The sequence below is a fragment of the Oreochromis aureus genome, linkage group 5 (genome assembly GCF_013358895.1).
Source record: "Oreochromis aureus strain Israel breed Guangdong linkage group 5, ZZ_aureus, whole genome shotgun sequence".
Classification (NCBI taxonomy): domain Eukaryota; kingdom Metazoa; phylum Chordata; class Actinopteri; order Cichliformes; family Cichlidae; genus Oreochromis; species Oreochromis aureus.
This window is the reverse complement of record NC_052946.1, coordinates 36,982,421-36,995,698: the sequence shown is the minus strand read 5'-3', so window position 1 is coordinate 36,995,698 and position 13,278 is coordinate 36,982,421.

Below are 13,278 nucleotides of genomic sequence, written 5' to 3'. Positions count from 1 at the left end.
TGTCAAGGCGGAAGGAATGGACTCAGGCGCAGACTCAGGCCTTTTGGAAAAAGAGTTCAAAAGTTTAATTACAAAACCATGGTGCCGAATATATACAAGGTGTGGAGCAAAGGGAACAAACTCCACGGTGCAATATATACAGGTGCGGGTTAGGGGGTCCAAGTCTCCAGGGACAGGGGGGAAATCCACAGGCTCGCCACACTCCTCTTCTCGCTCGCACAATCGCTCCTCTTCTGCCATTCACGCTCACTTTTCCATATTCCACACCACTTCAGACAAACAGGTACTCCAGAGAGGTTCAGGGACAGGTCCAGGGAATCTATATACAAAGAGACACAGGTCAGGAACACTAGCAGGCGAAACTCAAGATCAAAACACTAGGAATGAGCTGGGGACACAAACTCAGGTAGCTCAGTCAATGAGCAGCAGCAGGTGGTAATCAGGCCAAATGTGTGGGTCAAAGGCAGGGGCCCATAATGAGCTCCGCCCAGGCAGACAGGAGAGTGAGGAAAGAGAGAGAGGAAGAAAACAAAAACAACATGTGGCCTGGAGTGAGCCAGCTGGAGAGACACAGGGAGCATGACATTTGCAGCTTTGGCTCCCAAAATGTGGAATGAGCTGCCTCTGGAGGTCAGGCAGGCTCCATGTCTTGCTGTTTTTAAAACGCACCTTTTTTCCTTGGCTTTTAATCCAGTGTGAGTTGTCATCTATGTTAATCTTTTTACCCTTTGTATGTACTTGTACTGATTTATTCTTTTATTCTTGTTCTTTTATTTTGTATTTTTGGACAGCACTTTGGTCAGCTGTTATGTCGTATTTAAAGTGCATTAGAAATAAAGTGAAAAACGCACAGGAACAACAGCAAAAACAATAACAATCAAGAGCAGCAGATGACTCGTCACACACACTGGTGCCATCTTGAATACAAAAATCTGTACTTAACAGGACGGAAACATCTGATTGCTACAGTGTCTGCTAAAAACAGTATTAAGAGCAAATATCCTTCATTTTAAAATGACTGAATAACAATAAACAAGCAGAAACAAACAGAGGTGCAACCTGAAGCAGAGTAAAGAACGATAACATGTAGAAGTCATCTGTCTGTGCCAGTAGTGTTGTACAGTCTGTGAACATAAAGAAAGGTCATAACATCACTCACTTCCATAGGGCTTACAACCCTGCCCTACTTAAGGTACCACATCTTGATAACTGGCCATATTTCATTTTTTAGCTCTAGATGAAACTGAAAACACATATTTAAAGTTTGCATTGTTAGAAGAAGTACAAAAATGGTGTTCAAAGGTTAATGAGGTTAATGATGCTGATACCTTGAATATTAATGATCCAGTTATTTCTTGGTCTTTCATTCAACCAACCTCTCTGATCAAGTTGCATCACTGGTGGGATGCTTCAAGTTTCTTTCAAAGATTTTTGCAGCTGACAAAAACATTCACAGAACACATTTAGCATCTGATTAATAGTTCACATTATGTTCACATGATTGAATCATTTAGAAGCTTTTTCAAAATCCCTTTACCCTATGCTGAAATTCTTCATATTACATACATGTATACTAGTATGTAACATACATGGTAAATGGAGTGGTTCTTATAAAGCGCTTTTCCACTTTTCTGAGCTCTCAAAGCGCTTTATACAACTTCTGCATTCACCCATTCACACCCATTCGCACTAGTACATTTTTCTAAGTGCTTTCTGACTAACATTCACACACACATTCACACTCCGATGGATGCATCGGAGAGCAATTTGGGGTTAGTATCTTGCCCAAGGATATTTGGCATGCAGACTAGGGGAAGCCAGGAATGATGAATCTGCTGCACATTAACACATCAAGTAAAAAAAAAAACCAAACAGTTTATTTGTTTGTTTCCACATAAACATTGTTACTTGTTCTCTTTTAGCTCAAATCTGTGCCATCAGAAACTGAATTTGAATAAGTTAAATTTGAATTTGAATTACTCGGATTGAATCTGAATTGTAACTTGAATGAAAGCTTTTGAAAACTGAATTTGAATCAGTCTAATTTGAAATTGAATTTATGGTTTGAAAATGAATTGATTTGCTTTGAAACTGTATTTTATCCTTTAAAAATTCAGCTCTCGAATAATTTCAGATTCACTTCTCACCATTCAGTTTCAGTTCTACAATTCAATTTCAGTTCCAAAATTCAGTTTTTGGGACTTACATCCGGTTCGGTTCAAGCGCAGATTAATAGAACTACAGACTGATAGCGTTACTGGCGGGAATCTGCAGCGTCTTGAGCTGAATTAAGACTTCAGAAGTCATTCGTCATGTCGAATGACCAGCGGATAAACTCTCAGGTTGGTAATAAATGTATTACATGTATAAGAACAAGCGTCATGTTAACAATTGATAGCCGTACAGTAACTTTTATGCTTATTGTAGCTGTTAGCTAAAACGCTAATTTAGCCTAGTTTGCCCTGATTTCAGCTTTGACAAACAAATATGATCGACTGTTTCTAGTAGAATTCCAAAGTTGTCATCTTGTACCCTGTCAGAGCCCTGTATGCTTGCAGAGAGACCCTACAGTAGGGAAACATGCAAAACGCTGTCCAAACCTTTGTATTTGAGCTTTATTTATGTCTTACACAGCATCCCAACTCTTTAGCGAACTTAATAACTTTAGCTAAAGTGAATAGTTAGTCTAATTCATTAGTGCAGCGTTACTGGATCACCTCTGTTTGAAGTGATATAATATGATATACAACTATCACTGTGTTTAACTATCATAATAATTCTTAGGGTACTGAGTGCATGCTTAATTAGATTTTTTTTTTTGTAAACATACTGCTCCATTGCTATGTTTGACAGGCTGAAGTTGTCATGTCACCTCCTAAATCGACCATCTTTTACAGGTGTTTTGTGCCAGAAATGGAGTGTCCACTGAAGACTGAAGATACTGAATCTCTACGCCTTGCCATTGATCCCTCTTGTGCCTTCATCTAGACAAGAGACATTAACTTAACCACTCTCACATGCTCTGTACCTACATCACCTTCCCTGACAGTCGTAGCTTGGCTCATCTGAGGGTGAAATTATAAGAATGTGTTATTTTGCAAAGTGCTCTCTAGGGTTCCTAAATAAAATATGGCATTGAGGTCATTTCTTTTGAATTAATCCTTCTTCTGAAATATAAGAACCTCTCCTGGTTTAAATAGCACTTTCTGTTCCTTACTTCCTGTTCCACTCCCAACCCCAAATAGATGCTGACAAGCTGGCACACTAACATGGAAGAGGGGAAAGAAGCTGGAAAGGACTACTACAAATAAACCCAATGCCTAACAATGAAAAATGTAAAATAAGAAAAATAATAATAAAGATAAAAGATGAAGTAACAAGTTTTTTGTTTTTTGTTTATTCCAAATGATCATCCAGATGTCTGTGACATGTGATGACAAACACCATAATGGAAGGCCTTAGTCATCACATGCTTAAACTCATCATATATTTTTGCATATGCTGAACAGGCAGTCAGACATGCTGTAACTGTGGGGTGAAAAACTGCATGAACACCATACAGCAGGGGTCTCAAACTCCAGTCCTCGAGGGCATGGAAAAGTTGCATGACACCGCCCCTCGAGGACTGGAGTTTGAGACCCCTGTCATATTCCATATGACAGGTTTTGGTTGAACTTCATGAAGACTCTGAAGTTTCTCTTCTCTTCTGGCAGGACAGGAATGTCGCCTTGTCCTGTGAGCCACCGTAAGGATGTACTTGGAGTAGAACTGGAGTGTCACCGGCCTCAGGCTCTTCACCTTTTCAAAGACAAAGCAGTCATTTAGATAAAATATTAGATATTGTTTACCTGTAAATGCACAAAGAGAATTTAGAAATGTAATTATTGTCAAGAGTGAACAAGCACTGATAGTGTAATCTACAGCTGTGGCCAAACGTTTAGAGAATGAGAAGTGTTGTTTATTTACAAAGTTTGCTGTTTCAGTGATAGTTGTATATCATATTATATCACTTCAAACAGAGGTGATCCAGTAACGCTGCACTAATGAATAAGACTAACTATTCACTTTAGCTAAAGTTATTAAGTTAAGCTAAAGAGTTGGGATGCTGTGTAAAACATAAATAAAGCTCAAATACAAAGGTTTGGACAGCGTTTTGCATGTTTCCCTACTGTAGGGGTCTCTGCAAGCATACAGGGCTCTGACAGGGTACAAGATGACAACTTTGGAATTCTACTAGAAACAGTCGATCATATTTGTTTGTCAAAGCTAAATCCAGGGCAAACTAGGCTAAATTAGCGTTTTTAGCTAACAGCTACAATAAGCATAAAAGTTACTGTACGGACTATCAATTGTTAACATGACGCTTGTTCTTATACATGTAATACATTTATTACCAACCTGAGAGTTTATCCGCTGGTCATTCGACATGACGATTGACTTCTGAAGTCTTAATTCAGCTCAAGACGCTGTAGATTCCCGTCAGTAACGCTATCAGTCTGTAGTTCTATTAATCTGCGCTTGAACCGGAACCGGATGTAAGTCCCAAAAAACTGAATTTTGGAACTGAAATTGAATTGTAGAACTGAAACTGAATGGTGAGAAGTGAATCTGAAATTATTCGAGAGCTGAATTTTTAAAGGATAAAATACAGTTTCAAAGCAAATCAATTCATTTTCAAACCATAAATTCAATTTCAAATTAGACTGATTCAAATTCAGTTTTCAAAAGCTTTCATTCAAGTTACAATTCAGATTCAATCCGAGTAATTCAAATTCAAATTTAACTTATTCAAATTCAGTTTCTGATGGCACAGATTTCTGCCCATAAAATACCTGGTTTTTCATGCCAATGCTAAATGATCCATACCAACTTTTCTCTCACTGTGTCTGTGAGTCTTTCTGTGAGAATTTCTGTGGCTGTGTGGTTTAGCACAGAAGTTTCCTTTCTCTCCGACAGCTTAGACTCTCAGTCAGTCGTACTCTATCCACTGACAGTGAAGGATCTCTTTCTGCTTTTCGTGTCTTCAGACATTTTAGTTTGTTGATCTTAACCTAATTGGTGAGTTCTTTTCTTTATTTTCTTTTTCTTGCTTAAAAAATAGCTTTAGTATTCAAAGTGGTGATTGAGCTGCTTTTCATTTTACTGGATTGTGTGATGCCAGGTCAGAATTGGCAGGAAACCTGCCATGCTGTTTTTTTTACTTTTGAAGTTTGACTTCTAGTTAACATTGTAAAAGGGTCTATCTTAAGTCAAACAATTAACAATTACCCATCCAGGTGCCCAAACTGAAACGAAACCGAAATGAAACTGTTACGGGTTCAAAATATTGGAGATGGATACAAGAGGAAAACCAAAATAACAACACTGGTCCGGCCGGGTTGAGTCAAACGATGATTTTAATGAACACACGTGTGGGAGATGAACACTGTACGCAGACAGCATAAGATCTCAAAATGGTGGAGCATTGCTCAAACTCTTATAGCCTCTAGTGGCCCCCACCTAGTCATAAAAGCCTAAACATTCACATTCTTTCTCTCACACGGCGCCTAAGCTATGACCTTGGCTCCCTGTTTATCTGCTGCTGCTGAGATGGGGCAGAAAACCTCTCCGGTATGTTCTGCTTTCTTCTAATCAGACAAATAAGGCGATGACTTTCTGAGAACAGTATTTCTTATAACTCAGCAGTATAATGCATCATAAAACAATATCATTCATTCACAATAAATCAGCAGTCTAATGTAATGCAAATCAGTTTAACAAATGTAATAGTTATCACCTTCTTCTAATTCAGGAGAATAATGCAAACTAAAACTACATAATATTTCACAATCTTTAATTACGGGTATAACATGGCATAAGATAATATTATAATCCCACAAAACCAAAGCGAAAGGAAAGGTCTAATATATCCTCCACCATCACTTTCTTAGTGGCTTACCTGAGTCAAAGTCAGGGCTGAAGCCTTTCACTTTCAAGTTTGTCCTCACTGGCTTCTATGCCAGGGTGTTGAGACCAGGGTGGTGGTCCCCATCTGTAAGAAAGGGGACCGGAGGGTGTGTTCCAACTGCAAGGGAATCACACTCCTCAGCCTCCCCGGGAAAGTCTATGCCAGGGTGCTGGAGAGGAGTCCGTCCATTAGGCAGTTGTTGTGTGTTATTTTTATCTAAGGTAAAACAGGGTCTCAGACCCAATCCAGGTTTTCACTTATTTATTGCCTCAAGCAGATCAAAAATAATTCATGTACATGGATCTCCTTCCAGTTAGAAAACCACAGTCTGCTGTGGGAAATTTCAGGAAGTGAAAGAGAGAGACAATTCACTATCTGCACCCTTGGCAGGACAGTTAGTCCTTTCTCACATCACACTCTAATCACTCGTTCACACAGTTTGCATAGTTTCACTCAGGACACTCACAATCATGCTCTCTTTCAGTTTACAATAACACTATAAGTTGCAACAGCACTGATGTCAATGAAAAAAATCACCTTTTTCTCCTGAAACCCACACATCTCATAAGGTAAGCCTCCCGGGCTTTTATGAGCCATATTTCACATTAGAAAAATCTCACGGCACACCACCAAACAAATGTCACAAAAAGCACATTGATCATTTTTCCCTGCGCAACAGGGATAGCGGAATTGGCTCGGTTTGTCCCCAGTATACCTTTTTCGCATTCTTCTGACCACTACTCATGCTAGGGCCTTCATCTGGGTCGGAATTTTCTCCAGGAACCAGGTCAGACTGACTACTTTTTCCTTTTCAAATATTTATCTATTGATATGACACACTGCCCTCTCACAGCATGACTATTATGTAATTTCTTCTTTGTCTTCTTCTGTTTTACTGGCAGTTGGCAACCCATTTAATTAGAGCAGGTAGTTGTACTGCCCTCTAGTGGAAGAGAATGTAATTGTTCTGCCCGTTACTCACGCCGATCGCTTAGAGCATTAATCGGTTAGAACCAGATAATTTTCCACGGCACACCTGATTATTTCTTACAGCACACCTATGTGCCGCAGATCAGTGGTTGGGAAACACTGAGCTAGTGAACACCTTGCAAGAGTACCCACCCAGACTTTCTAATTTACCTCTGGTTCCCCTTATTTGAACTGTTTGTGGCTTAACAGTCAATAACACAATTTATAATTCACAGCTTTTAACTATTCACTGTATCAATGACTACTCATTCACTCAGGGAATTTGCCAATCTCCACTTATGCAGAACTTCAGTAATAACAACAGATGTCTGTTTACCTTTCTTTTAATGACGTACGTCTCATGAATGAATCTGCATAGTTGGGGCGCTTCAGGTTGGCTGAAAATTTCCAGTCATGAAACTTATGAAATTCCTTCTCATTTCCCAGACATCACGGCTTACCAAGATTTGTTGCGTGTTATTTTTATTTAAGGTAAAAGAGAGTTTCAGTCGCAGTCCAGGTTTTCACTAATTTATTGCCTGAAGCAGTTCAAAAATAATTCATGTACATGGATCTCTTTCTGGGTAGAGAACCACAGTCTGCTGCAGTCAATTGTGCTGTGGTCAACTTCCAGAAGAGAGATGACCCTAACTAGAGGTACACATATTTGTAAAAGAGAATGTGATTGGTCAAAAACTGTTGGAGAGGGCCGTGGTTTAGACTTAACTAACAAAGTCTTGGGTCAGTCCTCTGTACTCCTTGTCGTCCCCATCAGTGATGAGGCCGACTATTGCAGAGTCATCAGAGAACTTCTGCAGGAAGCACTGGGTGGAGTTTTGGGAGAAGTCTGCAGTGTAGATGGTGAAGAGGAACGGAGCCAGAACCGTTCCTGTGGGGCCCCGTGCTGCAGATTCGACCCTGTCCGACACACAGCCCTGAGTCCTCAAATACTGTGGTCGGTCGGTGAGGTAGTCCAAAATCCAGGTAGTGAAGTGATGGTCCACTCCAGAGTTCTCCAGCTTGTCCTTCAGAACCGAGGGAAGAATAGTGTTGAAGGCACTGGAGAAATCAAAGACCATGATTCTCACAGTGCTCCCAGCGGTCTCCAGGTGAGCGAGGGAACGATGTAGGAGGTGAATGACGGCATCATCCGCTCCAATGCCAGGCTGGTAGGCAAACTGAAGTGGGTCCAGTGATGAGCTCACCAGGTGCCGAAGCTGAGCCAGGACCAACCGCTCCAGGGTCTTCATCAGGTGGGATGTCAGAGCCACCGGCCTGTAGCTGTTGAGGTCCTTGGGGCGTGAAGTCTTTGGCACTGGAACAACACAGGAGGTTTTCCAGAGCTGTGGGACTCTCCCCAGCCTCAGGCTCAGGTTGAAGAGGTGCTCGATCACCCCACACAGTTGGTCCGCGCAGGACCTGACGACCCTCGAGCTGATGCCATCTGGACCCGCTGCCTTCTTGCCATTAATTCTCCTCAGTTCCCTCCTAACCTGGGTGGTTGAGAGAGACAGGCTGGAGCCTTGTGTTGAGTGTGTATAGGGCTTTGGAGTTGATGTCACGCCGCAGTGCATAGTGGGATCGGGGCGCCATGACAGAAGGCCACAAATCAAAACAAACACACTGTGTTGGAAGCAGGACTGTCAGAACCGTGCTTAAAATCAGCACAAAAGACAAAGGGCTGTATCGCGACTGATTGCGCCCAGACGCCAAGAGACGGTACTTGGAAAAAATAGCATACATTGGTAATGTGGACCCGTATGAAATACGGCAGTGTAGTGGAAACCCAGACAGCCTACCGCCGTTGTCCTATCTCGATATTTTCGCGTACCTTGTCTGTGGAGTCAGCGCATACACGGCGAATCATTTTCAGAATTATAAATTCCTGGAGGCGCACATCTAATTCACAAACGGTTGGGTACAAGATTTGGCCGTTTTTAAGCCTCCACCTTGTGAGTACGTTGACCATATGACCAAGATACAGACAGAGGTTGCACATAACATTGACTTCTCCTCAGCAGCTGCCCCCAAAATTGCTCTAGATGAACGATTCACGATTGATGCCAGCTGTGCGTTGCCATGTAAATAGCTTGCATTTCATGTGTACCTGCACATGTACTTGCTAAGTACATGTGAACAGATCTTGAATAAAAAAATAAATAAACATTTCATTTCTGTGTTATTGAAACCACTTTACAGAAAGTACAATTATTTACAATGAACTGTACATGCAACACAGCAGTTTTATGCATATTCAACAAGAGCAAGTTTCATTTGGCCCTGGTTTGACAACCACACTGGGGCACATATTCACCAAAACACAGCACACCTTAACATTCTTATCAAGCAGTGTTGTGTCTTCACCCTCACATGATATGATGTCAGATCTTCATCTATTACTTCTGCACGGGGCACACCTTCATACTCTGCAGCTGCATAATGAAAGCATGTAAGATAAAATTAGTGCATACACATAAGGTAAATGTACACCAGTATTCCAGGTGCGTGATTCATCTGAAAGTTATGTGCAGATTAGCGTACAATGAGTGCAATTTTGTATGTTTTTGTTGCGGGGGTTACCTCCGATGGGTGCTCTTTTTCGCTTTCGTTGCACTGGCCTTGCGTGCCGGTTCAAGTCTGACTGCTGCAATCCAAGCCTGACGTCTTCGTTTAGTAATATCGGATACATGAGATCCCTCCCGTTGCCTCCAGGAGGGGAAACGATGAAAAGAGAGCCAATTTCCAACTTCTTGCCTTCCCTATCGTGTGATCTACCGTTGCAACCAACAACACAGTACGTACGAACCATAGCTAACGCTTCCGTGTGCTTCGTTTGGCCTACTGTCATGGCGGGAGGGGGCGTGCCGCCCCTCCGGTGACATCACGCTCCAAAGCCCTATTGGATGCTGTTGTTGGGGGTGGGGAGGAGTGAGCAGGGTGAATAGAGGAGGTGTGAAGTGTCTGAGGTGTCAGAGGTGGAACAGCAGCAGTGGGGGTGAGTGAGTCTGCAGCCGATGTTGGAGACTGCCTCATGGCTGAATCAAATCTGTTGAAGAAATGATTCAGTTCATTTGCCCACCTCACATCCCTCCCAGGCAGAGAGTTCTGATGTTTGTGGCCCGAGATGGTTCTGAGGCCTCTCCAGACTTCACCAACGTTGTTTTGCTGAAGCTGGTTCTCCATCTTCTGCCTGTAGCTGTCCTTCCCATTCTTTATCAGTCCCCTCAACTCTCTCTGCACCCTTTTCAACTCCTCCTTGTCTTTGGATTTGAAGGCCCTCCTCTTCTGCTTGAGGACAGCTTTAATTTCTGGGGTAATCCAAGGTTTGTTGTTGGAGAAACACCGTACAGTCCTGGTAGGTACGGTGTTATCCACACAGAAATTAATATAGTCAGTAATGCATGTAGTAAGGCTGACGATGTCCTCTCCGTGGGTCGTCACAGATCACCTCCCACACAGTCGACTCAAAACAATCCTTAAGAGCCTCCTCGCTCTCCTCCGACCATCTCTGCACTGTGCGGGTGGCTGGTGGCTCCCTGCGCACTAAGGGCTCATACACAGGGACAAGGTGCACCAGGTTGTGATCAGATCTGCCCAGGGGAGGGAGAGGTGATGAACTGTATGCCTCTTCAGCATTGGCATACAGTAAGTCCAGTGTTTTATTGTCTCTGGTTGGGCAGGTCACATACTGGGTGAAGGTGGGCAGTGTGGAGTCCAGTGAGGCATGATTGAAGTCCCCTGATATTATGAGAAGGGCTCTCGGAGATTGTGTTTGCTGTCTGCTGACCACAGAGTGGAGAGAGTCACAGGCTGCATCCGCGCTGGCTGAGGGGGGGGGACATACGCCAGTTTCCCTCCCGCATTCCTGCACTTGGCCTTCCACTAAGTCTGCACAAACAGCCCTAAGACCATGTGAATCTATAACTTTTCTATTTATTTTTTTAGTGCTCAGTAGTACAATTAACCATTAAAGTGGTCTAAAATTAACTACAGTTCCCATACAATTTCTTTGCCATCACAGGTTCTGTAAACCAATGTTTTCTAGTCCTCACACACTCTATATATCTATATATCTATATATGTATATTTATATATATATATATATATATATATATATATATATATATATATATATATATATATATATATATATATATATATATATATTTACATATATATTTATTTATTTTTTTTTTTCCCTGCAGGCGGTTTATCCTTCAAGCTCGGGTCCTCTACCAGAGGCCTGGGAGCTTGAGGGTCCTGCGCAGTATCTTAGCTGTTCCCAGGACTGCGCTCTTCTGGACAGAGATCTCCGATGTTGTTCCCGGGATCTGCTGGAGCCACTCGCCTAGTTTGGGAGTCACCGCACCTAGTGCTCCGATTACCACGGGGACCACTGTTACCTTCACCCTCCACATCCTCTCGAGCTCTTCTCTGAGCCCTTGGTATTTCTCCAGCTTCTTGTGTTCCTTCTTTCTGAGTTGCTGTCATTGAGAACCGCTACATCGATCACTACGGCCGTCTTCTTCTGTTTGTCTACCACCACTATGTCCGGTTGTTTAGCCACCACCATTTTGTCCGTCTGTATCTGGAAGTCCCACAGGATCTTAGCTCGGTCATTCTCCACCACCCTTGGGGGCATCTCCCATTTTAACCTCGGGACTTCCAGGTTATACTCAGCACAGATGTTCCTGTACACTATGCCGGCCACTTGTTTATGGCGTTCCATGTATGTCCTACCTGCCAGCATCTTGCACCCTGCTGTTATGTGCTGGATTGTTTCAGGGGCATCTTTACACAGCCTGCACCTGGGGTCTTGCCTGGTGTGATAGACCCCAGCCTCTATGGATTTTTGTACTCAGAGCTTGTTCTTGTGCTGCCATGATTAGTGCCTCTGTGCTGTCTTTCAGTCCAGCTTTGTCCAGCCACTGGTAGGATTTCTGGATATCAGCCACCTCCGCTATCTGCAGGTGGTACATACCATCCAGGGGCCTGTCCTTCCATGATGGTTCCTCACCTTCCTCCTCTTTCTTCGGTTTCTGCTGCCTGAGGTATTCACTGAGCATATATCTGTGGCAGTGGCTGGTTTAGTAAACAGCACTCTATAGCACCTGCCTGAAAACAGCAGTCTAACCAGATTCTTACTCTGGATGGTTTCTCAGTAACACTGTGAGGAACCTTGGAGCCATTTCTTCCATTTGCGCAACATCTCTAAAAGTACAAACATCCTCTCTCAGATTCTGAAAATCTAGTTCATGCATTTATTACTTCTAGGCTGGACTACTGTAATTCATTATTATCAGGATGTCCTAAAAACTCCCCGAAAAGCCTTCAGTTAATCCAAAATGCTGCAGCAAGAGTCCTGACAGGGTCTAGAACAGGGGTCGGCAACCTGCGGCTCCAGAGCCGCATGCGGCTCTTTAGTCCTTATAGTGCGGCTCCGCCTGGTTTGGGCAAATAAATTAGAAGTATTTAGCTGAAGTGTATTTTATTTATGTTAGTTCTTTTTAACTCGTAGTTCTAAATTGGAAGATTATTGTGATATTGAAATATAAAAATAAAATTATATTCTATTATTTTTTCATCGCTCAAAATAAGAGTCACACTCGCGGAAGCCGGTATACTCGCCGAAACGCCGTGCATTTATCGAGACATTCGACCCCAGATAGGCCAATTATGGATCTTCGGATCCACATTATGTCAGCAGCTGTTCTCCACCGTGAACTATGTTAAAGACAAACATCGTTCACGCCTGACAGATGACAGCTTACAGTCCTGCATAAACTGACTTCGTATATCCCCGATTTGCGGACTCTGTGCGCAGAGGTTCAGGAGCAGAAGTCCCATTGTAAACAAATCACAGCAGACCCGACGATGTTTCCATGAACACGCTTTTGAGCATCACTTTATTGAGCACTTTTCACACACGGTTGCTGTACGCATACAGCCGGCTGTAGCTTTTCAGCTCACAGCCCGACATACACCAGCAACAACACAACAGCACAGATAGCGCAGGCGTAAAGGCAGCGGGCGTGATTGCGGGTGTCGCTCAGGTGCGTCCGCCTCCCCCTGCAGCGGCGCTGCAAACCACGCCCGCCGCGCGCATTAACCAGGTAAAATACATATTTAGGCAGAATTTTGCAAATATCTATTTTTCATTTTTCAGCAGCATAGAGCTTTTTCAAATTATTTTTAAGAGTCAGGTCAAGGCTCCAACAGCCCAAAGCGATATAAGGGTGGCGGCTGAGAACAGTTTTTGTTTGCTACATGGATCATTTTAGTTCAGCTGGGTGTCTTTCCGTTTGTTATATTTCTTTAAGAGTTCAAAATGCGTTAATTACATAAATATAATTTAATTTTCT